Source organism: Pongo pygmaeus, chromosome 5 (assembly GCF_028885625.2).
Source record: "Pongo pygmaeus isolate AG05252 chromosome 5, NHGRI_mPonPyg2-v2.0_pri, whole genome shotgun sequence".
Classification (NCBI taxonomy): Eukaryota; Metazoa; Chordata; class Mammalia; order Primates; family Hominidae; genus Pongo; species Pongo pygmaeus.
In genome coordinates, this window is record NC_072378.2 from 122002789 (window position 1) to 122027618 (window position 24830).

Consider the following 24830-nt stretch of genomic DNA (forward strand, 5'->3'; position numbering starts at 1 on the left):
TCCAGTGCTGTCCAATAGAAATATGATGTGAGTCACATAGCTAATTTTAAACTTCCTAGTAGCCACATTTTAAAAAATGAAAATAAACAGGTAAAAATAGCTTTATTAATATAATTAATATAGCCAATATATTGAAAATATTTTCATTTCAACATGTAATTATTATTTAAAAATTAATATTAAAATCATTGAGATATGTTACTTTTTGAATACTAATCAAAATCTAGTACAGGTGTATATACATCATGTCATAACTTTTCTTTTTGAAGTTTTATTTATTTATTTATTTATTTTGAGACAGAGTCTCGTTCTGTTGCCCAGGCTGGAGTGCAGTGGTGTGATCTCGGTTCACTGCAACCTCCGTCTCCTGGATTTAAGCAATTCTCCTGCCTCAGCCTCTTGAGTAGCTGGGATTACAAGCACACGCCACCACGCCTGGCTAATTTTTGTATTTTTAGTAGAGATGGGGTTTTACCATGTTGGTCAGGCTGGTCTCAAACTCCTGACCTTGTGATCCGCCTGCCTCAGCCTCTCAAAGTGCTGAGATTACAGGTATAAGCCACCATGCCCGGCCTAAAGTTTTGTTTTTTTAATCAACTTGATTAATAAAATAATTTTTCATTAAGTTGAAACAGTAACATTTTTTGTTGTTGTTCTTTTTATTTTTTATTTTTATTTTTTTGAGACAGGGTCTCACTGTGTCACCCAGGCTGGAGTGCAGTGGAGTGATCAAGGCTCACTGAAGCCTTGACCTCCCTAGGCTCAGTAATCCTCCCACCTCAGCCTCACAAGTGGCTGGTACTACAGGCGTGTGCCACTACACCTAGCTAATTTTTATATTTTTTGTAGAGATAGGGTTTCACCATGTTGCTGAGGCTGGCCTTGATCTGAGCTCAAACAATCCTCCCACCTCAGCCTCCCAAAGTGCTGAGATTACAGGCATGAGTCAGCATGCCCATCCTGGTATATAGTTCTATAAATTTAACATATGTATAGAATCATGTAATCATCCATAAAAGAAGGATACAGAACAGCTGTATCACTCCAAAAAATTCTTTTTTAAAAATTGACATGTAATAATTGTACATATTTCTGGGATACATAGTGATGTTTTAATACATGCACTATATAGTAATCAGGTCAGGATAATTTGTATATCCATCTAAAACTTTCCTCATTTCTTTGTGTTGGGAGCATTCAATATCCTCCTTCTAGCGATTTGAAATTACATAATATATTATTGTTAACTATAGTCATCCTACAACTTACAGCATATAGTAATATACTCAACATATACAATATAATTAAGCCACATTCTCAATATAGATCAGTCACATATATTGCTCATATGTACAATAGATAGTATACACATCATAATGCAGATTAGAGCTCCATAATCGCATGTGGCTAGTGACTACTGTATTCCTATAAAATCTTCTGATCTTCTACAGAGAAGAAGCTGGGGTGGGTGCAGGGGGATCTGTTGAATACCGTGTTGCTGTCATTGCGGTAAGAGCAAGCATCCAGAAGTTCAAGTTTGAGGGCTTTAGGAACATTAGTTCACTGTCTGTGGATGGGATTTGAGATGAGTCAGAAAAGTTGAAAGCAGTGACAAGAGTAAAAGAGTTAGGAAGAAATTTCATGAGGAAGAGTGACAATAATAACCATGATGCAGAAACAGGAAGTCCCAAACTAAAAGTTCTATGAGTGTGGTACAAGAAAATAGACCTACCTCAGGTAGGTTATCAAAAAGTTTATGTGGCTGGTCATGGTGGTTCATGCCTGTAATCCAAGCACGTTGAGAGGATGAAGCAGGAGGATTGCTTGAAGCCAGCAGTTCAAGACCAGCCTGGGCAGCATAGCGAGATCCTTGTCTCTGCAATAAATTTTTTAAAAGACTTTCCAGGCATATGGTGCATGCCTGTAGCCTCAGCTACTTGGGAGGCTGATGTGGGAGTATTACTTGACCCTGGAGGTTCAAAGCTGTGGTGAGCCATAATTGTGCCACTGCAGTCCGACCTGGGTGACAGGGCAAGACCCTGTCTCAAAAGAAAAGAAAATATTTTTTAAAAGTTTATGTATTTAGATTTTGCAAAAACTGAGTATATTTGCTATTTTTTTTTCTGGTTTACTTTTCATAGCCCCATAAAAACAATTGACCAATTCAGAGGTTCTTATAGTTTATTATGTACTTAACAGCACTTTTCGTGTGTTGTTACTAAAAATCCAAACCAATGGTTTTCATTTTTGTCACCTTGAATATCAGTGAATTGAAATCTCTAAAATAGTACAGGGTGGCCGTGATCTGTAAACCAACTTGATGACAGTACCGCACCCTTTCCTTCAATAAATATGCTGTGAGGCCAGATAGAGAAACCTAGTACCTTTATTAGATAAGGACACTAATTATAGTGAGGGGGCGCATTCATTCACATCCTCTGGTACTTCTGAAGAAGCAAGAGTAATGATGTGTCAGAACCGATAAAAGGTGCTCAGAAACATGTTGCCTGCTTTTTGTCCACAGGGAATACACATCTGTGACTAAAGACATATTAGACTTTCTATGAAAAACTCAACACGCAATCTTTATAAGGAAAATTTTCACTATTAGGCTATCTATTTGTTAATAAGTAATACACCAGAGTTTATGTATTTTTTCTGATGTAATGTTCCAACTCTTGGAAAGGTAGTTTATGAAATTTTTAAAAAAGAAGAAGTGTAAAATATTACACTAAAAGCAGAAAATCCTTTTACATATTAAATTAATTGGCTATTTGAACAATGTCCTAGTTTTCACCATATCTGCAAGCATCTCGTGATATAATATACAACAAATATCAGCAAATGTTATTCTTCTATAGAGTCTTTTCTTATGTTACTACTCCTGATTATATTACCCAAAAGGAGAAAACATTTATGGTATTATTTAGCTTTTTCGTTTTTTAACATTCAATAAGCATTTAATTAGTTTCTCCTATGTCCATTTCAATAAAGAAGCTAGATTTTCTTTACTGATTTTGATTTGATTTTTTTCTACCAAACTTAGACATCTTTTAAAATTTGGCACTAAAATAAGAAGAATAAGAACAATACTTAATTTGTATTACAAATAGCAAAGATGGATGCATGTAGACCACAGAAACTTGGCTACAAAGCTAGGCCTTTGGAGCTAGTAATATGAAGTCTCTCTAATGACGTATAGGTCTTCGTGACCCATATTTGGATCAAACTTAGCCCTTTACAGGTGGGGGAAGGTGGGGCAAAAAGTGGGTAACAAATCGGGTTCTATTAGCAGATTGGGGAGTGAAGGGGCTTCTAAGTGAAGTAAGTCTACCAGCTATTGCACAAATAACGAGTTTTGAATATTGCAGGGAAAACTGTGGTTATTTGTTGCAGGAAAATAAAGTACCTGCCATTTCTGCATTTGTTTCAGGTTAAATAAATGTTTAAATATATTTTTAAGAAAGACATGTGTTCATGGAAACCAGTAATTTTAATTCTACTTGAAAAATCATGACATAATTTTCACTTTTTTCTTCTCAAACCCATGCTTCCCAGTTGATCTTAAATTGGGACCCCTTCCTCACAGTTTTAAACAGGTCTAATTCATGACAGTTCATATCCATATCTGAAATTTATGGCAGTGAATCTCTATGCCAGTGGTCACTATCACATGGCTCCATTCAGTTCCCAGAAGGACAATAGTGAGTCAAACTTCTCTAACCCCCATCAGGCTTCAGGGAGAGAGAATTTTCTCATCAAAGAGATCCTTGAGAACCCTGTTTTAAAGTCAGCTCCTGTCACTTTGAACCTACAATTTTACTACAATGCATCTGCTAATTATCTTATACAATCATACACATTTATTTTATTTAGAGAACTGTTTCCTCTGCTTCTTCTAAGTTAATTTTCTAAAACTATTTTCTATAGAACCAGAAATAATTTGGCCAGAGGGAATTGTCAAAGCCAGTCTGTAACAATAGAGGAATGAGGTTTAGATAATTTATATTGGCCCAGGATTTACTTTTACTTATAGAAAACTTTTTAAAATTGCTTTTAAAGGCTTCTGTATTGGGCCTTTTTGTTTGTTTCTCTGTTTTGCTTTTACTTTTTAATTTTTTATTTATGTATGTATTTTTTGAGACGGAGTCTCCCTCTGTCACCCAAGCTAGAGTGCAGTGGCATGATCTCAGCTCACTGCAACCTCCAGGGTTCAAGTGATGCCTCAGTCTCCCTTGTAGCTGGGATTACAGATGTGTGTCACCATGCTCAGCTAATGTATGTATTTTTAGTAGAGATGGAATTTTGTCATGTTCCCCAGGCGGGTCTCAGACTCCTGAGGCTCAAGCAATCCACCCACCTTGGACTCCAAAAGTGCTGGGATTACACATGTGAGCCACTGTGCCCAGCCTGCTTTTGCTTTATTAAAGACAAAAATATAAAGTTACTTTCTGAGTCTAGGTGTATTTAAGACAATTAGTTACTTCACTTGGTTAGTCACTCTGTAGCCACTAAAAGTACAAATCCAATATGTAATAAGACTTTAATGAGAGGAAATAATTAATGAAAAATTAAAATTAATTTATAACATTTAGACCAACTATAGTTGAGGCATGTCTTAATAAAGCTTCTTTTAAAAAGGGAGGGAGACTGGTCATAATGGCTCATGCCTGTAATCCCAACACTATGATAATCCCAGCACTGTGGGAGGCCGAGGCAGGAGGATCACTTAGCCCAAGAGTCTGAGACTAGCCTGGGCAACAGAGTGAGACTCTGTCTCTACAAAACAATAAAAAGATTAGCTGTGCATGGTGGCATGCACCTGCAGTTCCAGCTACATGGGAGGCTGAGGCACGAGGATCAGTTGAGCCTGGGAGGTCAAGGCTGCAGTGAGCTGTGTTTGAGCTACTGAAGTCCAGCCTGGGCAATATAATGAGATCCTGCCTCAAAAAATTAAAATAAAATAAAAAGTAAATAAAAAGGGAGAAGGAGTTATTATCAAGGCCAAAAGTAAAAATTATAGTGAGATTGATGTTCAAAGTTAATAACACCTGTAATTTTAACATGTTCTCATGTAGGCTTTACCGTCAAGTAGTTAAAAAAAAAAAAAAAAGACTTAATCTCCGTTTATAGGATAGTCAGTGGCCTGTGGCAATCTGTAAGGTTGAGAGAGAGAAAAAAGCAGGATTAACATCTCACTCTCCCATGGGACTGAACCATGGGACCTTCAAATCCCAAGACAGAGGGAGACTCATACAAGGTCACTTGGGATTAGGCATGCAAACTAATGGCCTTACTAATTGTTCCAAGGGGTCCTGTGATTCGGCGTGAAGCCAGCACACTTCAGCCAACAAAGCCTTTCAATTAGGTACAGTCGCAATGCCAAGTTCCTCAGCAAAAGCATGTGAAAAGGCTCCTTTTGACTTTTGATCAAATCCATTTAAAATCTTTGCCATGGGACCCTGAAAATCACCCTTATAAAATATGCCTGGAATGTCTCATACCTGGGAACTAATATTATATGTTATTCTTACTGTAGTGCTTACGACCAATGAATTGGTTCATAATGCTCTCAAGTAAATGGATTTCAAAACAAAACACTGCTGTAGATCAGGCTGGAGACAGGAAATCCACCCACATTTGCCAGCAGTGTTAGACTATCTGCTTTTGAAGGCAGGGTCCTTGTCTTATACCTCTGTGCAGGTGCAGAGCCCAACATATGGTAGACATTTCATGAATTGTTTTTCTGATTGTATTGATTAAACAGTGGATTCCTTGAGCTTGTAAAATATGCCTCAAACAAATAGGTGGTTTACGGTTTGGAAGACTCTTTTCTACTCTATTTTCTTGGCTACCCATGGTGAGACTTGAAATATTTGTGCTTTTAGGATAGCAGAAGAGCTTTTTTTCCTACCCTGGGAAATCCAGCCCAGTGGCAGTGTGCCGGCTTCGTGGTGGTTGTCTAATCCCTCCTGCTTTGGAACGCTCATTTGTGCGAGATGTGAAGTCTCCTGCCTTGGATCTGATCATAGAACTGTGGAGAAGGGCTTTCACTTCAGTACACTTTATTTTCTTTTCAAGTGTAAGGAAAACAAGGTTGGACCTACACGTAGTCCTGGATACTTTGTTTTCAGCTCTTATTTGTCTTTTCTATTGAATTTTTGGTGACAATAGTGATTCACAACCAAAAGAAGGATTCAGATTTATTCTCTTCAAAAGGGATCCTCCCATAATTTCAACTCTGCTGAGGTAGGTACAATAAGGGAAGTTAAAGAACCCCAAAGCAAAAGAGTTAGGACAGACTGCAGCAATTTCTGTGGCCTGTGCACACAATCATCTGCCTGTTCTGCCAAGCTCCCCTATGTGGAATCAAACAAGTCTTCAGAGAAAGGAATTCAATTTGTTGTTTTTCTGGTGAGGAATGTAGGAATTTAGGAGACATTGAACACTTACATCTTAACCATGAAAGTTCGGAGAATGTAACCTGGAAAAATATACTTTTATAAATTTAAACAATATTTGCAAATTCAAATGCCTATAAAGACCAACAAAGTAAGAAATAAATTTGTGAAGTGGGGCAGGTATTAGATGAAAGACGTGTTAGGGCTGTGGCAGAGTGGTACATTTATGCCTGCTCCAAAGTTATTCAAATTATTGAACATACACACACACCTTGGGCCAAACATTTCAGTGGCTATATATAGTTTTATGGCCATTACTTTAACCCATACATCCTATCTGGCATTTTGTTTAGGTTGTCCATGTTAGGAAAGTTTTTCCACGTGGGACGTAAGCCTAGATCCGCTTACTGTCATGTGACATTTAAAGAGAGGTATGATTTCAAAAGAACTAAAGATTGAGCTATGTGGAAGCAGGACCTTCTTAGCCCTTCCTAATTCACCAAAAGCTCAATCTGCTGCTACAATGACCCAGAGAGGAATGTGTCTGGACCCTCATCAGTACTACTCTCCTTGAGCTCCCCCTGGAGGTCAGAGTCCTCCATTAACAGGCCCCCTGCTGTTACCCATTATCTTCTGAAAGGTGAGATAAATACGCTGGAATAGGAGTGGTACTGGTGGTGTTGATGCTAAGAAAAGAACAATCAAAAGAGAACTAAGAACAATATTTATATATATTTATTCCTCACGTCTTGTTCAATAAATATTGAGGGCACATTACATGCATAAAATTATGATAGGTGTTCTGGAAAATACAGAAATCACCAATACAATACCTCGCTCTTTGGGGAAACTAAAAGCCCGCATAAAGCAACCATTCTTTCTTCCTTCTTAACCATTCTTTCTGACATCTTACAATTATCTTTCACTAATTTTTCTACTATGTACTTCTTAAATAATGATGTTCTTAAGAATTCTTTTAGAACTTTCTTTCCTCATTTTACAGACCTTTATTTAGGTACGCCTGTTCTTTCTTGTGGTTTCAGTTACCACCTATTTTCTGAAGATTTTCACCTTTATATCTCTATATCTCTAGACTGCACCCTTCCTGAGTGACAGACTTAAGCTCACAATTTTCTGCCGGAATTCTCCCTTAGAATATTTCAAAGTCAATTTGAATCCAACATATCCCAATGAAAATTCAAGGCCATAAGTATTTGGTGCCATATGTGTAATACTAGCAATAAGTGCTATGAATCTAGATCACTTTGAGCTGAGATGCCTGGGAAAGTCTTATGTAAGAGGTAGACATGGGCAAGACTTCAACAAGGGATTGTTATTGGGCAACACTGAACAAAATCAGGAGCACACCTACCATTGTTTCTTTTCTTTGTTTCTTTCTTTTTCTTTCTTTCTTTTTTTTTTTTTTGGAGACAAAATCTCACTCTGTCACCCAGGCTGGAGTGTAGTGGTGCAGTCATAGCTCACTGTAGCCTTAACTTGCTGGGCTCAAAAGGTTATCCTGCCTTAGCCTCCTCAGTATCTGGGACTACAGGCCAGTGCAGCCACACCTCGATAATTTTTAAATTTTCTGTAGAGATGAGGTCTCACTTATTGCCTAGGCTGGTCTCGATCTCCTGGTCTCAAGAAATCCTCCTGCCTTGGCCTCCCTAAGTGCTGGGATTACAGGCATGAGCCGCAGTGCACAGCCTTACCCCAGTACTTTGGAGGTTCAAGCTCAGTTTTGACCTCTATTACAATCCACATATATATATATATTTTTAAGTGGAAACTTCCCTCTTGGCAATCTTTTTCATTCTGTCTGTTTTGTTTTTCCTCTTCTAATTGAGGAGATCAGAGATTGAAGACCAGATAAGCAGAAGTCCCAGCCATATTCAGCTCACCTCAAAAGTATACATATTTTCCAAACATTTGTAGATTTCTTGATGCCTAGAAACCAAAAAGGACAATCCTGAATTCCAGTTGAGAGGCAGCTTTTGAATGCCAGGCATTTTCTTTATTCACTCTCACTCCACTTAAGAGTGTGGCTCTGGCTCTGCCTTTGTTTCAGCCAGTAGCTGAATGCAGCCTCTCAGGCTCACAGCACTGCCCTGTAATCCTCTGAAAGGACTGCTGTTCTTTCTGTTCCCTCCCTAGCAGTGTGGCACTTCCAGCTTAAGCAACTCTCAGCCCAACTGAACTCTTTTATAAACCCACCAGGCAAGCTCTTTTGATACTTATTTGAAAATAAAATAGATGTTTTCTTCTTTATATCTTATGTAATGTTGTTTAGAAGGAACACGGAGAGGATTTTCTGTTCCCTCAGTAATCACAGTAGTTGCTTTTCTTTCTAGAATTGTAGATAATTAAGAACATGATTTTTTTTTTTTTTTTTTTTTTTAGTGTACAACTAGGTACACCATGAAAATCTTAGCTGTGTTGTACTTTTTCATGAGAAAAAAAGTATCCTTTTTAGTGTGATAGCCTCAGGGGTGAAATAAGTTATACTATGACAGCTTACAAAAAAGGCAATATAGTTGTGAAAATTCACTAGAAAACAAGAGGCTCTATTGAAGAGTTCTAATGTCTTGTGGTTTTTCCTTCCACGATGACAGTTATTAAAATTTTTTAACTTTATTTATTTTTTTGTAGCCTCTTTATAGAAAACCGTCCATTTCATTTATCAACCAGAGTCATGAAAGAGATCTTTTATAATTGCATCTACTGAAGTTAATTAGGCATATTATATATCATGGCTTGTTTACCATAATACTGGCTTTGTTCTTAATTGAAGTGTTATTTGGTGAGTCTGTTTAATGAAGGGTTATGTGTTTTCTTTTGTAATTCTAAAAATCACAGAAAATTTAGCCCAGATGAATAAATGAAGTTAAGAAGCATTTGAAGAAAGAAAGGAAGTCTCCCAATTTTTGCTAGTTTATTAAGCTAGTGCTTGCATTAGAAAGTAGTGAAAAATCTGTTTTGTTTTTAAAGACAAAGCTAGGCAACGTCGCACTTGGCTTAGGTTTTGATGGGATAGTCATTTGGCTTTTAAAAATGCATCCTACAGATACAAGAGCATGCACAGACTAGGAACCGGCATGACTTGTTTCAAAGTTAAGGACACAAATATGGTTATAATATAGTCATCTCCACTCTACCTCCACCAATCAATCATTTACTCCCCTGTACCTCTTTTTAGAAAACAAAACAAAACAAAATAAAATGATATCTTTCTTTAAGACCCAACTTCTCTTTCCCTACTAGGCAAAAAAAAAAGAAGAAAAACAAACAAACAAAAAAAAAAAAAGAAGAAGAAGAAGAAGAAGAAAAATCCAAGAACCCTAAGAAGGGTGACACTTGTCCTGATTCCAACACTAAACAGAAAGGAAACTATCTGCCCAATTAGACTCCTTCTGCCATTGCTGTTCCCTGGCACACAGTGTTGATGTTAAGGCCTGAGCCTGCAGATTGATGAACAGTGGGTGTGTACCATCACTGAGGTATTCTTGCTGTTATATATACATGCCAGGCCATAGGGGTGTCCTGTATTATGTGCCAAGGTGATAGCTCTTTTTAGTTCATACCACCATGTTCAGGTACTGTTGCTGAAAGCACATAAAATGGGAAGAAAGAGTATTTCAGAGGTGTAAAATGGCATGTGTTACACTTTGAGACAGAAGAGGTATGGTCATGTCTAGATAGAGAAATACACTGGAAAACATCACTTTCTAACAGCGGATAACTTTGGACTATAGGATCATAGATGACTTTGTTTCAACTTTCTTAGTCTTCTGCAAGAAAACCACATTACCTTATTACTTAAAAATGTTTTAGTACCCAAAGGAGTAAAAAATCAGTGACAGAGGAAAAAACAAAACCTAGAAGTGATATTATTTTTATTTTTATTTTTATTATTATTATTATTTTTGAGATAGGTTCTCACTGTCACCCAGGCTGGAGTGCAGTGGCCCAATCATAGCACTGCAGCCTTGAACTCCTGTCTTCAAACGATCCTCCCACCTCAGCCTCCTGAGTAGCTGGGACTACAGGAACACACCACCATCAATAGCTAATTTTTAATTTTAATTTTTTTTTGGAGAGATGGAGTCTCCCTTTGTTGTCCAAGCTGGTCTTGAACTCCTGAGCTCAAGTGGTCCTCCCACCTCAGCTTTCCAAAGTTTTGGGATTATAGGCGTGAACCACTGTGTCCAGCTAGTAATATTTTAAAAAGTGTTATGGAGCAGTACTGAAGCTGTATAAGAAGAAGAAAATGAAAAAAATGAATTCATCAGATTTAAGGAAAACATTGATGTAGGAATCCAGGTCTCAAATAAAGCCTGGATCTGGGTACTGGCAGATTCTGTGGAGAAGGTTATAGAGAAATAAGAAAGAATGTAGGGCTGAATTCAGCATGGAAGGTTTTCTCACCTGTTTTTTCTATCTCAAAGGTGCCACCCACAGAGATGCCTGAGAATTTTCCTTAGTCCTTCACTCCCTTCTATTTCAGGATTTTGCTTTATGTCTTTGTTTTCCTGCATCTTTAATGTGATATATCAAAGTATAAATAGTTTTATGCTCATCCTGGTTGGTGTCCTCTGAACTTCTTGGATCTGTTGTTTTGTGACTTTGATGGGAGACAACTGTCTTGCCCTGCTCAGGTGCAACAGCAGATAAAAACATGCAGATTATCAACTAAAGTAACTAGAATGAGTCATTAACCATGCCCCTTGTCCCTCTTCCTATCTCCTTTTGGCTTTATTACTATTAAGGCATAGTAAAACCAACAGACCAGGAGATAACTGCCATTGAAAAGGTAGTTTATTATACTGTCAGATCCCAAGAGAAGGAGTACAAGTCATGCCACAGAGGCCGCATAGGGAAGCGCCAGGGTTGGTCCCAAAGCAGAGGAAGAGGGGAAAACTGGTGCCCATGAGCCTTCACCATAGTTTCTGTGGGGAAAATGGGCAAGGCAAGGCAATCACGCTTAGAATGGAAGAGCTTGAAAATTCTAGCAAGTTCTGGGGTATGGGGGTTGTCCCTAGTTGTCTGGCATCTAGCCCTGGGGTGAATTTCAGCAGTTGTATAGTGGCTTGGAGTGTGAGATAAGGGAGGTGGTTGAGAGTATAGACTGAATTGGTTCATTTGTATTTGAATAGTGTGCCACTGTGGAGGAGAAACCCCTTTGACAAGAGGGGGGACAAAGGAGGCAGGAGGCTAAGGCAAGATGACTCAGGCATATTATCAGGTTGTCCAGAATTTGATGTATCTGGCATATGCATGTAGGATAGATAAAGCATCAAGCTTACAGAAGCAGGCGACATGGTTAATATATCCTTCTCCCCCTCATCCTTTCTCTCTCCCTCTGGCTTTCATACCCCTGTGAAGAGGCTTATGACAAAGGTCCAGTGTACTTTGCTAATGCATGGTGGGTGGAGAGCGGTGGGAGAGTCGAAAATGGGATGGGGCAACAGGATGAATCTCCACTCTTGGGTGCCTCACAGCATCCCCAGTTACCTAAAGAACTTCACGTTACTGAAGAAGTCTTTTGTGTGTAAAATCATAGCTAAGAAAGGAGTATCATTAAACTAGTGATAGCTGTGTTATCAAAAATTACCCTAATAATGATGAATAATTTTAAAATTATTAAAATGCCTTTATGCGTAATTTTTACCTCAAATTTGAATACTTATTAAGCTATGTAGGTGTATATATATATATGTGTGTATATATATGGTTTAGAAAATACGTATTTAGAAAATATAAAGTATATATTTTACAATCTTGATTTGTATATTAAAAATATAAACCCTATATTGTATGTTTTATATTACAAATATATTTATATATGAGATATTACAAATGTTATAAGAATTTAAGTGACAATGCATTTATTACACATGGCATTGACCATTCTTACCAACCTCAAAATTTCTAAATCACGAGTCTCCTTCAAAACCTATTTAAAGTTCCACATCCTTGGGGAACTTGGGAGTAAGCCTTGCTCCCTAACAGGCTAATCCTGCTCATGGTATTGCAGTACTGATTACACTTGCTAATCTACCCCAGGTTATGGCCAGTCCTGGCCACTGGACTGCCACAGTGTTTTCCAAATAAAGGTTTTTTTCTGAATATTTCTGATAAGAATACTCCTAAACCTGAGTTTTTATCTTGAGTGTCATTATCTCTCTCCTCTCCAACTCCCCATGTCCTCACATTCTGTATGCTCAATTACTAGAATTCTATCTTGACCCATGTTTTGAGTTTTTGCAATGTTGTCCTGCCTTGCTGCTTAGACCTGCTGAAGGGTTTCTGCCAGTACAGAAGCCCAGTCTTTGTACATTATAGATTTCCTAGATGGTGATGACAAGCCTGTCTCTACTGCCAAGTATTTTCTTCTACTGTTATTGATGTGTCCTGCCACCCCAAACCTGCAATTTACTAACAGATGAGTCTATTTCTAAATCCTGGACATTATATTAAATTAAACCTTACCTTGAGTAACTAGCCATGCCTAGATGATGAGTTATAAAATAATATACTAAGCATTCCAGCTAGTTTTGCTCTCTTCTCACACACTTCATATCAAACACATTGACTTGTTTTGCAGCCAACTGGATTCGGGGAATCACTTCTCCTGTTACACTTGGAGGAGCCGTACTTCCTCTTGTCTACAATTCATCCTTCCACTTGAGCTTTGAATTATCCCTGCCCCCTGCTTCTGAGACCTCTCACATGTGATTATTTGATAAATGTCTACCTCCCACAGTAGGCTGTAATTTGTAGGAGATCAGTGATCTTATTCTATTTTTGATTCCTATTGCACCCCTAATGCCTGGCAGACTGCCTGGCACATAGTAAGTGCTCAATAAATATCTGTTGAATAAACAAATGAAAATGCTAAGGCCCTTAAAGTATGGGACTGTATAATGTAAACTCCATCTTAAAATCTACTGTTATGTTACTCAGACTCTCAAAATATATGTAAATGATGAATGAAGACACTCTTGAAGAAATATATAATTTAATGCTATGTTAGAATTCATAGGCTTCAGAAAATTAATCTTCAATTTCAGAGAAAAGTATTCTGCATAGAAGTTTAGACCTAAATAAAAGAGGACATATCCCTAGATAAAAGTTCAGACTAGCTCTCAATGATATGGTGTATTCCTAGGCTCATTTTGATGGTCAATATCCACATTCCTTTTTTGAAATCTGTTTAAATGATTTTCTCCTTTTCATATTGGCAAGAAAACAGAGTTGGTTTGATCAAAAGACTCAATGCAGTTTCTAACCATTGCACAAGCCAACAAAAGGCTCACTCTGTGTTCATTTTTGGGTTAGTCCACGTCTCCATCATTTATTATGGAATGTAACTGGTATTTCCTGCTTTCACAAAGAAACTCAAACCCTAGTTGAAATGTCAAGAACTCAAAAGGATGGGGCTGTGTTCTCTCCATTCGTAAAACAAGGAATCCTCCCTCCACAAAAATCCCAAATAAGACCTGAGGGCCTAACAACAGCAGTCCCAATTCTGTTTGCTCTGTAGCAGTGCTGTCCAGTAGAAACTTAATCCCAGTTTCTTAAATATAAGCCACATGTGTAATTTAAAATTTTCTAGTATCCACATTTAAAAAAAGGTAAGAGAAATGTTGCAAATAATTTTAGTGTAATGTATTATTAAAATGTAATGCTGTTTATTTAAGTTCAAAAATATTTCAGCATTCTAAACATACAAAAAAAAAAAAAACCAGAATGTTGGAGATCATGTTTAAGTACAGAAGTTTCTTGAACTTTCATTGATGCAGTGGCTCTTCGCTTTGTTGACAATGAAAAGTTCTGTAGTTTGTTTAAAAACAAATGGTTTAAAAACTACCACACTTAACTGAAAAAAAAGCAAAAACAAAAAGTAAATACTTCTCAAGCCAGCTGACCACCTTTTGTTCACAGCTAGGAATGGTAGCAGAATGCTATGTCATTAGATACAGAAACAAGACAACCTGAAGCTAAGTGGATGCCCAGTGCATAGTCAACAGGCCCAGCCTCATAGTGCACAGCCTGAGCTACGGCCACTCCCAGAGGCGTCTTCTACCACAGCCTCAACATCAAGCAAAGAGCATCAAGAGTTTGTCTTGGTTGTTTTGTTCGTTTTAAAAACTATGGATATATGCAGTTGATAACTCAGGATTTCTAGCCAATAACCATGTAGTTAACACTACCTTACAAATTAAAAAAAAAAATGCCAGAAGCACCTTTAAATGCCTTATCACACTAACAGCAAAGCACACAGAGTGAGAAGAGCATGAAGTTGCCTTTTCATTTTAAAAATATTTGGAAATATGTACAACTTTAATATAGTTTCAGGGTGCTCTAGACCCACTTGGCCACTTCATGTAAAGAGTTTCTAGTTTGAGAAACAACAATATGATTGTAATCAAACTTTGTAATTAAAACTAATGAGGGCAACAGACACTTCTCAAATAAGAGATGTGTCAATTACAGCTCTCCCCTACTTTAAGGCAGGGGTCCCCAACCCCTGGGCCATAGATAGATACCAGTCAGTGGCCAGTTAGGAACCAGGCCACACAGCAGGAAGTGAGTGGCAAGTGAGCAAAGCTTCACCTGTATTTACAACCACTCCCCATGGCTCACGTTACCATCTGAGCTCCGCCTCCTGTCGATCAGCAGCAGCTCTCATAGGAGAGCAAACCCTGTTGTGAACTGTGCATACCAGGGATCTAGTTTACCTGCTTCTTATGAGAATCTTTCTAATGCCTGATGATCTGTCACTGCCTGCCATCACCCCCAGAAAGACTGTCTAGTTGAAGGAAAACAAGCTCTGGGCTCCCACTGATCTACATTATGGTGAGTCATATAATTATTTCATTATATATTACAATGTAATAATAATAGAAATAAAGTGCACAATAAATGTAATATGCGTGAATCATCCCAAAGACCATCCCCCGACCCATCCATGGAAAAACTGTCCCACAAAACTGGTCCCTGGTTCCAAAAAGATTGGGGACTGCTGCTCTAAGGTATTCACAAGGAGACAGTTTTTTAAATTTTTTACTCCTCTTCCTCCTCCTTATTTTCCTTCCTCCTCATTTTCTTTGTTGTCCTCTTCCACCTTTTTCCAGGCAACTTTAGTGGAACCCTTTGGGCCATCAAACTTTCCTTTAGACTTACAGTCAGCAACATCCTTCTCATACTTCTTCAGCTGTGCCACCTTAGTGATGTAATGCTGCTTTTCACTGTCATTTAAGTTATTCCACATCTCACCCAGCTTTTTGACACATCTCCAATAGCGATGTCAGGGTTTATGGATTTGATCTTGTGGCAGAATTCTGAATAGAACAGGAAGAATCCAGATGGTGGCCTTTTGGGGGCATTAGGGTTCTTCTTCTTACCTCCCTTAGCTGGTTCTTAATTCTTCATCTCCCAATCATAGTGTACTTTATCTGCCTTCGCCATTTCGTCAAATTTAGATTTCTCTTTCCCAGACATCGTCTTCCACCTCTCAGAGCAATTCTTGGAAAATTCTGTAAAATTAATAGGGAACTCTAGATTTTTCTTTTTATGTTCTTCTCTGCCCATCTGCACAAAGAAGGCATAGGCAGACATCTTGCCTTTTGGTTTCTTCGGGTCAACTTTATCCATCCTGACTGTATTGTTCCAGTATATTTTATTTAGCTTAAAATATCAAAAAAGTCATTTCAACATGTAATTAATATGAAAATTATTGAGATATTTTACATTTTTTTCCTATACTAAGACTTTGCAATCTGATGTGTACTTTACACTTCAATTCAAACTAGCCAAAATTTGAGAGCTTCATCGCAAGGTGTGGCTAATGGTTACACATTGGGCAGCACAGTTCTAGAATATGCTTCTGCGCTATTGTTTCCCATACAATTGAAAGAGATGTCCACATTTATTTCTACTGCAACCATTGGTACCATAATGAGGAAAGGCCAGCTGTTGAAATCTCCGTAAAGTTTTAATAGATTCAGTAAGTAAGATCTAACCAAGTGCTTCAGTTCTCTCCAAGCCTCTGCTCACTGCAGCTGCAGTTGCTAGATTAAGCTCAGCTTTGATACAGTGTGACTGGGTTCATGCTGCTGCTCTTATTGCTGCCATCATTATACAACCTTGTCCAGGCTCACTGTGGCCAGACACAGGAAGAACTCTTTTTCCTTTCATGTCAAGTACAGCCAAGTGTGCTCAAGCCAAAACTGACTCGACATCTCAGTCCCACAGCTTTTGTCAGATTCACTCACATGTATTCTTTCTGTTTTTCTTACTCTGGGTAACTCTAACGATCAGGAAGCATCCTTCTAGGCCAAGTACCTAGAAACGCTAATAATAAGTAACAAGTAGCTATAAATGCTAGAATAATATATATATGAATTTTTAAATTTATTTTTTTAAGACAGGGTCTCACTGTTGCCCAGGCTAGAATGCAGTGGTGTAGTTATAGCCCACTGCAGCCTCAAATTCCTGTACTCCAACAATCCTCCCTCCCACCTCAGTCTCCTGAGTAGCAGGGACCACAGGTGCACAGCACCATGTCTGGCTAATTTTTTAATTTTTTGTAGAGATGAGGTCTCTCTATGTTGCCCAGGCTGTTTTTGAACTCCTGGACTCAAGCAATCCTTCTGCCTTGGCCTCTCAAAGTGTTGGGAATACAGGTGTGAGCCACCCCACCACAGCCACCTGAATACTTTTTTTTTTTTTTTTTTTGAGATGAAGTCTTGCTCCTGTCACCCAGGCTGGAGTGCAATGGCACAATCTTGGCTCACTGCAACCTCCGTCTCCCAGGTTTAAGTGATTCTCCTGCCTCAGCCTCCCTAGTAGTTGGAATTACAAGCACATGACACCACCCCTGGCTAATTTTTGTGTTTTTAGTAGAGACAGGGTTTTACCATGTTGGCCAGGCTGGTCTTGAACTCCTGACCTCAGGCGATCCGCCCGCCTTGGCCTCCCAAAGTGCTGGGATTACAGGCATGCACCACCGCACCCGGCCCTGAATAATATTTTTTAAATAAGGTTTTAACAGACAGGACAAATAAATTTGTGGAGAATTAATAAACCAAGCTTTAGTGTCATGAGAATAACATAAGTTTTCTTAAATTTTCATATGTAGTAAACCACAAAGATTATACTGTGGATTCTGATAATTTCCAGCTCATCTTTACTAGAGAGTGATTGATAGTAGATCTAACCTAAGATGATTTTGTTGATTTTTCAAATTGTGTTGCTTGGACCTAATGCATCTGGAGAGCCTGCTGCTGGGGGCACTGGGGAAGAGGAGAGAGGCAGGTGTAGATAAAGGATAGCAGGCAGCAGGGCATCAGCTTCTCATTCTCCTCTTCCCAAACCTCCATCATTGTCTTCCATTGTTTTTCTTTCAATGCTTCTGGGCAAGATCCAGTATGGATAAATGGTTTCTGTGCCCAATTTTTAAAAGCCCACCTACCTAAGGGAATTGTCTGTTTTGATTCAGTCTGCATATTTTTTTTGTGCTCCCCATATTACATTTTTATCCTGCCATCTGTGCTGAGATGTCCACTTTTTCCTTAGAGGCTTTACTACTAAGTATTGTCTTTGCTTGTGCGACTGTTCAAAGAAAAATCTTTCAGTACCACATCTTTTAAGCTCATTTTTATTGTTTTTTTTTTTTTTTTTTTTTTTGCTTTCTGTTTATTTAAGTAATATTCTTACTGTGGGGGAAGAAACTAAATAGAAAAAAGGACATAAAAGTCATCCATAATCACATCACACAGAGATAAAAATGTTAACATTTTGATAATTTCCTCCTGAATTTTAGTTCATGTATATTTTAAAGTAAATTTGAATAATCTTTTATGTGGTTTTCATTATTGTGATTTCATGTCTATTTCATTAAAGCATAATCATTATTAACTTTAAAATTCTTTTTTTTTAATTTTTTAAATTATACTTTAAGTTCTGGGGTACATGTGCAGAACATGAAGGTTTGTTACATAGGTATACATGTGCCATAGTGGTTTGCTGTACCCATCAACCTGTCATCTACATAGGTATTTCTCCTAATGGTATCCCTCCCCTACACCCCTGCCTCCCGCCAACCCCTGACAGGCCCCACTGTGTGATGTTCTCCTCCTTGTGTCTATGTGTTCTCATTGTTCTACTCCCACTTATGAATGAGAACCTGTGGTGTTTGGTTTTCTGTTCTTGTGTTAGTTTGCTGATAATGATGGTTTCCAGCTTCATCCATGCCCCTGCAAAGGGCATGAACTCATCCTTTTTTATGGCTGCATAGTATTCCATGGTGTATATGTGCCACTTTTTGTTTATCCAGTCTATCACTGATTGGCATTTGGGTTGGTTCCAAGTCTTTGCTATTGTGAACAGTGCCACAATAAGCATATGTGTGCATGTGTCTTTATAGTAGAATGATTTATCACCATTTGGGTATATACCCAGTAATGGGAGTGCTGGGTCAAGTGGTATTTCTTGTTCTAGATCCTTGAGGAATTGCCACACTGTCTTCCACAATGGTTGAACTAATTTACACTCCCACCAACAGTGTAAAAGCATTCCTATTTCTCCACATCCTTGCCAGCATCTGTTGTTTCCTGACTTTTTAATGTTCACCATTCTAACTGGTGTGAGATGGTATCTCACTGTAGTTTTGATTTGCATTTCTCTAATGACCAGCGATGATGAGCCTTTTTTCATATGTTTGTTGCCTGCATAAATGTCTTCTTTTGAGAAGTGTCTGTTCACATTCTTTGCCCACTTTTTGATGGGGTCGTTTTTTTCTTGTAAATTTGTTTAAATTCTTTGTAGATTCTGGATATTAGCCCTTTGTCAGATGGAAAGATTGCAAAAATTTTCTCCCATTCTGTAGGTTGCCTGTTCACTCTGATGATAGTTTCTTTTGCTGTGCGGAAGGTCTTTAGTTTAATTAGATCCCATTTGTCAGGTTTGGCTTCTGTTGCCATTGCTTTTGATGTTTTAGTAATGAAGTCTTTGCCCGTGCCTATGTCCTGAATGGTATTGCCTAATTTTTCTTCTAGGGTTTTTATGGGTTTTGGTCTACATTTAAGTCTTTAATCCATCTTGAGTTAATTTTTTGTATAAGATGTAAGGAAAGGATCCAGTTTCAGCTTTCTGCATATGGCTAGCCAGTTTTCCCAATACCATTTATTAAGTACAGAATCCTTTCCCTATTGCTTGTTTTGGTCAGGTTTGTCAAAAATCAGATGGTGGTAGATGTGTGACATTGTTTCTGAGGCCTCTATTCTGTTCCATTGATCTATATATCGCTGTTTGGTACCAATACCATGCTGCTTTGGTTACTGTAGCATTGTAGTATAGTTTGAAGTCAAGTAGTGTGATGCCTGTAGCTTTGTTTTTTGCTTAGGATTGTCTTGACTATGCAGGCTCTTTTTTGGTTCCATATAAAATGTAAAGTAGTTTTTTCCAATTCTGTGAAGAATGTCAGTGGTAGCTTGATGCGGATAGCATTGAATCTATAAATTACTTTGGGCAGTATGTCCATTTCCATGATACCGATTCTTCCTATCCATCAACATGGAATGTTTTTCCGTTTGTTTTTGTCCTCTCTTCTTTCTGTGAGCAGTGGTTTGTAGTTCTCCTTGGATAGGTCCTTCATATCCCTTGTAAGTTGTATTCCTAGGTATTTTATTTTCTTTGTACCAATTGCAAATGGGAGTTCACTCGTGATTTGGCTCTCTGTTTGTCTGTTTTTGGTGTATAGGAATGCTTGTGATTGTTTGCACATTGATTTTGTATCCTGAGACTTTGCTGCAAGTTGCTTATCTGCTTGAGAAGATTATGGGCTGAGACCCTGGGGTTTTCTAAATATACAATCATGTCATCTGCAAACAGAGACAATTTGACTTCCTCTTTTCCTAATTGAATACTCTTTATTTCTTTCTCTTGCCTGATTGCCCTGGCCAGAACTTCCAACACTATGTTGAATAGGAGTGGCGAGAGAGGGCATCCTTGTGCCGGTTTTCAAAGGGAATCCAGTTTTTGCCCATTCAGTATGATATTGGCTGTGGGTTTGTCATAAATAGCTCTTATTATTTTGAGATACATTCCATCACTGCCTAGTTTGTTGAGAGTTTTTAGCATGAAGGGCTGTTGAATTTTGTCAAAGGCCTTTTCTGCATCTGTTGAGATAACCATGTGGTTTTTGTCATTGGTTCTGCTTATCTGATGGATTACATTTATTGATTTGCATATGTTGAACCAGCCTTGCATCCCAGAGATGAAGCTGACTTGATTGTGGTGGATAAGCTTTTTGCTGTGTTGCTGGATTATCTTTGCCAGTATTTTATTGAGGATTTTCACATCGATTTCATCAGGGATATTGGCCTGAAATTTTCCTTTTTTGTTGTGTCTTTGCCAGGTTTTGGTATCAGGATGATGCTGGCCTCATAAAATGAGTTAGGGAGGAATCCTTCTTTTTCTGTGGTTTGGAATAGTTTTAGAAAGAATGGTACCAGCTCCTCTTTGTATCTCCAGTAGAATTAGGCTGTGACTCTGTCTGGTCCTGGACTATTTTTGGTTGGTAGCTATTAATTGCTGCCTCTATTTCAGAACTTGTTTTTGGCCTTCTCAGGGATTCTTCTTCTTCCTGGTTTAGTTTTGGGAGGGTGTATGTGTCCAGTAATTTATCCATTTTTTTCTAGATTTTCTAGCTTGTTTGCATAGAGGTGTTTATAGTATTCTCTGATGATAGTTTGTATTTCTGTGGGATTGGTGGTGATATCCCCTTTATCATTTTTTATTGCATCTATTTGATTATTCTCTCTTGTTTTCTTTATTGGTCTGGCTAGTGGTCTATCTATTTTGTTCATCTTTTCAAAAAACTAGCTCCTGGATTCATTGATTTTTTGAAGGGTCTTTCATGTCTCTATCTCCTTCAGTTCTGTTCTGATCTTACTTATTTCTTGTCTTCTGCCAGCTTTTGATTTTGTTTGCACTTTCTTCTCTAGTTCTTTTTATTGTGATGTTAGGGTGTCAATTTTAGATCTTTCCTGCCTTCTCTTGTGGGCATTTAGTGCTATAAATTTCCCTCTATACACTGCTTTAAATGTGTCCCAGAGATTCTGGCACATTGTGTCTTTATTCTCATTGGTTTCAAAGAACATCTTTATTTCTGCCTTCATTTCATTATTTATCCAGTAGTGATTCAGGAGCAGGTTGTTTACTTTCCATGTAGTTGTGCAGTTTTGAGTGAGTTTTTTAATCCTGAGATCTAATTTGATTGCACTGTGGTCTGAAAGACTGTTTGTTATGATTTCCGTTCTTTTGCATTTTCTGAGGAGTGTTTTATTTTCAATCATGTTGTCAATTTTAGAATAAATATTATGTGGTGCTGAGAGGAATGTATATTCTGTTGATTTGGAGTGGAGAATTCTGTAGATTTCTATTAGGTCAGCTTGGTCCAGAGCTGAGTTCAAGTCCTGGATATCCTTATTAATTTTCTGTCTCATTGATCTGTCTAATACTGATAGTAGGGTGCTAAAGTCTCCTATTATTATTATGTGGGAGTGTAAGTCTCTTTGTAGGTCTCTAAGAACTTGCTTTAGAAATCTGGGTGCCCCTGTATTGGCTGCATATATACTTAGGATAGCTCTTCTTGTTGCATTGATCCCTTTACCATTATGTAATGACCTTCTTTGTCTCTTTTTAGCTTTGTTGGTTTAAAGTCTGTTTTATCAGAGACTAGGATTGCAATCCCTCCTTTTTTTGCTTTCCATTTGCATGGTAAATATTTCTCCATCCCTTTATTTTGAGCCTATGTGTGTCTTTCCATGTCAGATGGGTCTCCTGAATACAGCACACCAATGGGTCTTGACTCTTTGTCCAATTTGCCAGTCTGTGTCTTTTAATTGGGGCATTTAGCCCATTTACATTTAAGGTTCATATTGTTGTATGTGAATTTGATTCTGCCATTAAGATGCTAGCTGGTTATTTTGCCCATTAGTTGTTGCAGTTTCTTCACAGTGTTGATGGTCTTTACAAGTTGGTATGTTTTTGCAGTGGCTGGTACCGGTTGTTCCTTTCCATGTTTAGTGCTTCCTTCAGGAGCTCATGTAGAGCGGGCCTGGTGGTGACAAAATCTCTCAGCATTTCCTTTACTCTAAAGGATTTTATTTCTCCTTCACTTTTGAAGCTTAGTTTGGCTGAATATGAAATTCTGGTTTGAAAATTCTTTTTTTTTTTTTCTTTCTTGAGATGGAGTCTCACTCTGTGGCCCAGGCTGGAGTACAGTGGCATGATCTCAGCTAACTGCAACCTCCACCTCCTGGGTTCAAGCGATTCTTCTGCCTCAGCCTCCTGAGTAGCTGGGATTACAGGTGTGCGCCACCATGCCCCGCTAATTTTTGTATTTTTAGTAGAGACAGGGTTTCACCATGTTGGTTAGGCTGGTCTCGAACTCTTGACCTCATGATCTGCCCACCTCAGCCTCCCAAAGTGCTGGGATTACAGGCATGAGCTTCCGTGACTGGTCCAAAAATTTTTTTCTTTAAGAATGTTGAATATTGGCCCCCTCTCTCTTCTGGCTTGTAGGGTTTCTGCTGAGAGATCTGCTATTAGTCTGATGGGCTTCCCTTTGTGGGTAACTCGACCTTTCTCTCTGGCTGCCCTTAAAGTTTTTTTCTTCATTTCAACCTTGGTAAATCTGATGATTATGTGTCTTGGGGTTGCTCTTCTCGAGGAGTATCTTTGTGGTGGTCTCTGTATTTTCTGAATTTGAATGTTGGCTTGCCTTGCTAGGTTGGGGAAGTTCTCCTGGATATTATCCTGAAGAGTATTTTCCAACTTGGCTCCATTCTCTCCATCACTTTCAGGTACACTAATCAAACGTAGATTTTGTCTTTTCACATAGTCTCATATTTCTCAGAGTCATTGTTTCTTTTCACTCTTTTTTCTATAACCTTGTCTTCTCACTGTATTTCTTTGAGTTGATCTTCAGTCTCTGATATCCTTTCTTCTGCTTAATCAATTCAGCTGTTGATACTTGTGTATGCTTCACGAAGTTCTCATGCTGTGTTTTTCAGCTCCATCAGGTCATTTATATTCTTCTCTAAACTGGTTACTCTAGTGAGCAATTCGTCTAACCTTTTTTCAAGGTTCTTTTTATTTCATTTTCTGGGATCTCTCTCTCTCTCTCTACATATATGTGTGTGTGTGTGTGTGTGTGTGTGTGTGTGTGTGATCTTGAAAGTTTTAAGGAACAGTGATCAGTGATTTAGTAGAGAGGAAGGTTTGTCTGACGTTATTCTCATGGTTAGACTGGAGACATGACTTATTACTGGTGATGTTATCCTTCATACCTGGGCAAGGTAGTGTTGGATAGTTTTCTTCACTATAAAATTTCTTCCCCTTCCTCTCCCCCCTTTTTTTAATCTTTCTTCATATTCGATTCTTTGGAAGCAAATCATTAAGAACAGTCCATATTTAAAGATTTAGGGTAGGAATCATTAAGTTTCACCTCCTGGAAGGGTGATGTCTTTCACATTTAATTGTATTTTGAGATTTCCTTCATTTGCACTTGACGTGTGAATTTTTATCTGCCTTTTAAAAATTTTGTTAATCTGTATCTTTTTTTGTATGCTACTTTTACAGTTGAATTCTATTTTACAAGCCAATGTATACCTCTTTGTCGTTTATCAGAGGAATTTCTCGAGATTTTATCTTTACTGATTGATTTCTAAGGGATGCTACTTGCTTCTAACATCATGTTAATCAGCAATGTAGGCTCTGGCATAGCTTACCAACCCTAACAGTGTCAGGGAGTTGCTCTGTGTAATGGTGGAGTACTCAGCTGTCTTCTCCATGGTGGTTGAGTTCTCTGGATGGGATCAGCTTTCTTCACATGTCACTGAAGTGAAAGGGGACAATTGAAACCTATTTTGACAGGGTGAGTCATTTCTAAGCAAGCAATGTGACCTAAAAAGAAATCTCTTATTTTGTAATACCATAATCTTTCTGGTTCAAATTTTAATAGCTACCATTTGTGCGTTTGGCATTATCCTGGATGCTTTATGTGTAACATTTTATTTCATCTTCCCAACATTCCTAAGGGTAAGCCTTGTTAAGATGACAAACTCCTCCTAGGAAATGGCAGAAGTTTGAAAACAAGCCCATCTTACTTCTATACCTGTGCTCTTTTCTACTGCACCAATCCCCTAGTAGACAGAAAAATCCCTGACAGCACATTTCTTCTGCTTCCTACCCTTTCCTGGAACTTTCCAAAATGTTACTATTTATCTGATTCAGGCTCAGAGTCAAATAGGCAATTTTATTGTCCTGCTTGCATTAAATAGTGCAAAAATCAGTAAGTGGTGGTCTAATGCAGACACACAACAAAGAAAACAGTAAAAGTCATGATGTGAAATTGTA

The 24830-nt window shown here is 38.2% G+C and overlaps 1 long non-coding RNA gene and 1 pseudogene across 1 annotated transcript in view; one reads left to right on the forward strand and one right to left on the reverse strand.

Annotated features, from left to right (window-relative positions):
- LOC129038466 (uncharacterized) overlaps positions 1 to 24830 on the forward strand; it is a 198671-nt gene that overhangs the window by 75566 nt on the left and 98275 nt on the right. The window lies entirely within an intron of this gene.
- Positions 15468 to 16058, reverse strand: LOC129038465 (high mobility group protein B3-like; annotated as a pseudogene).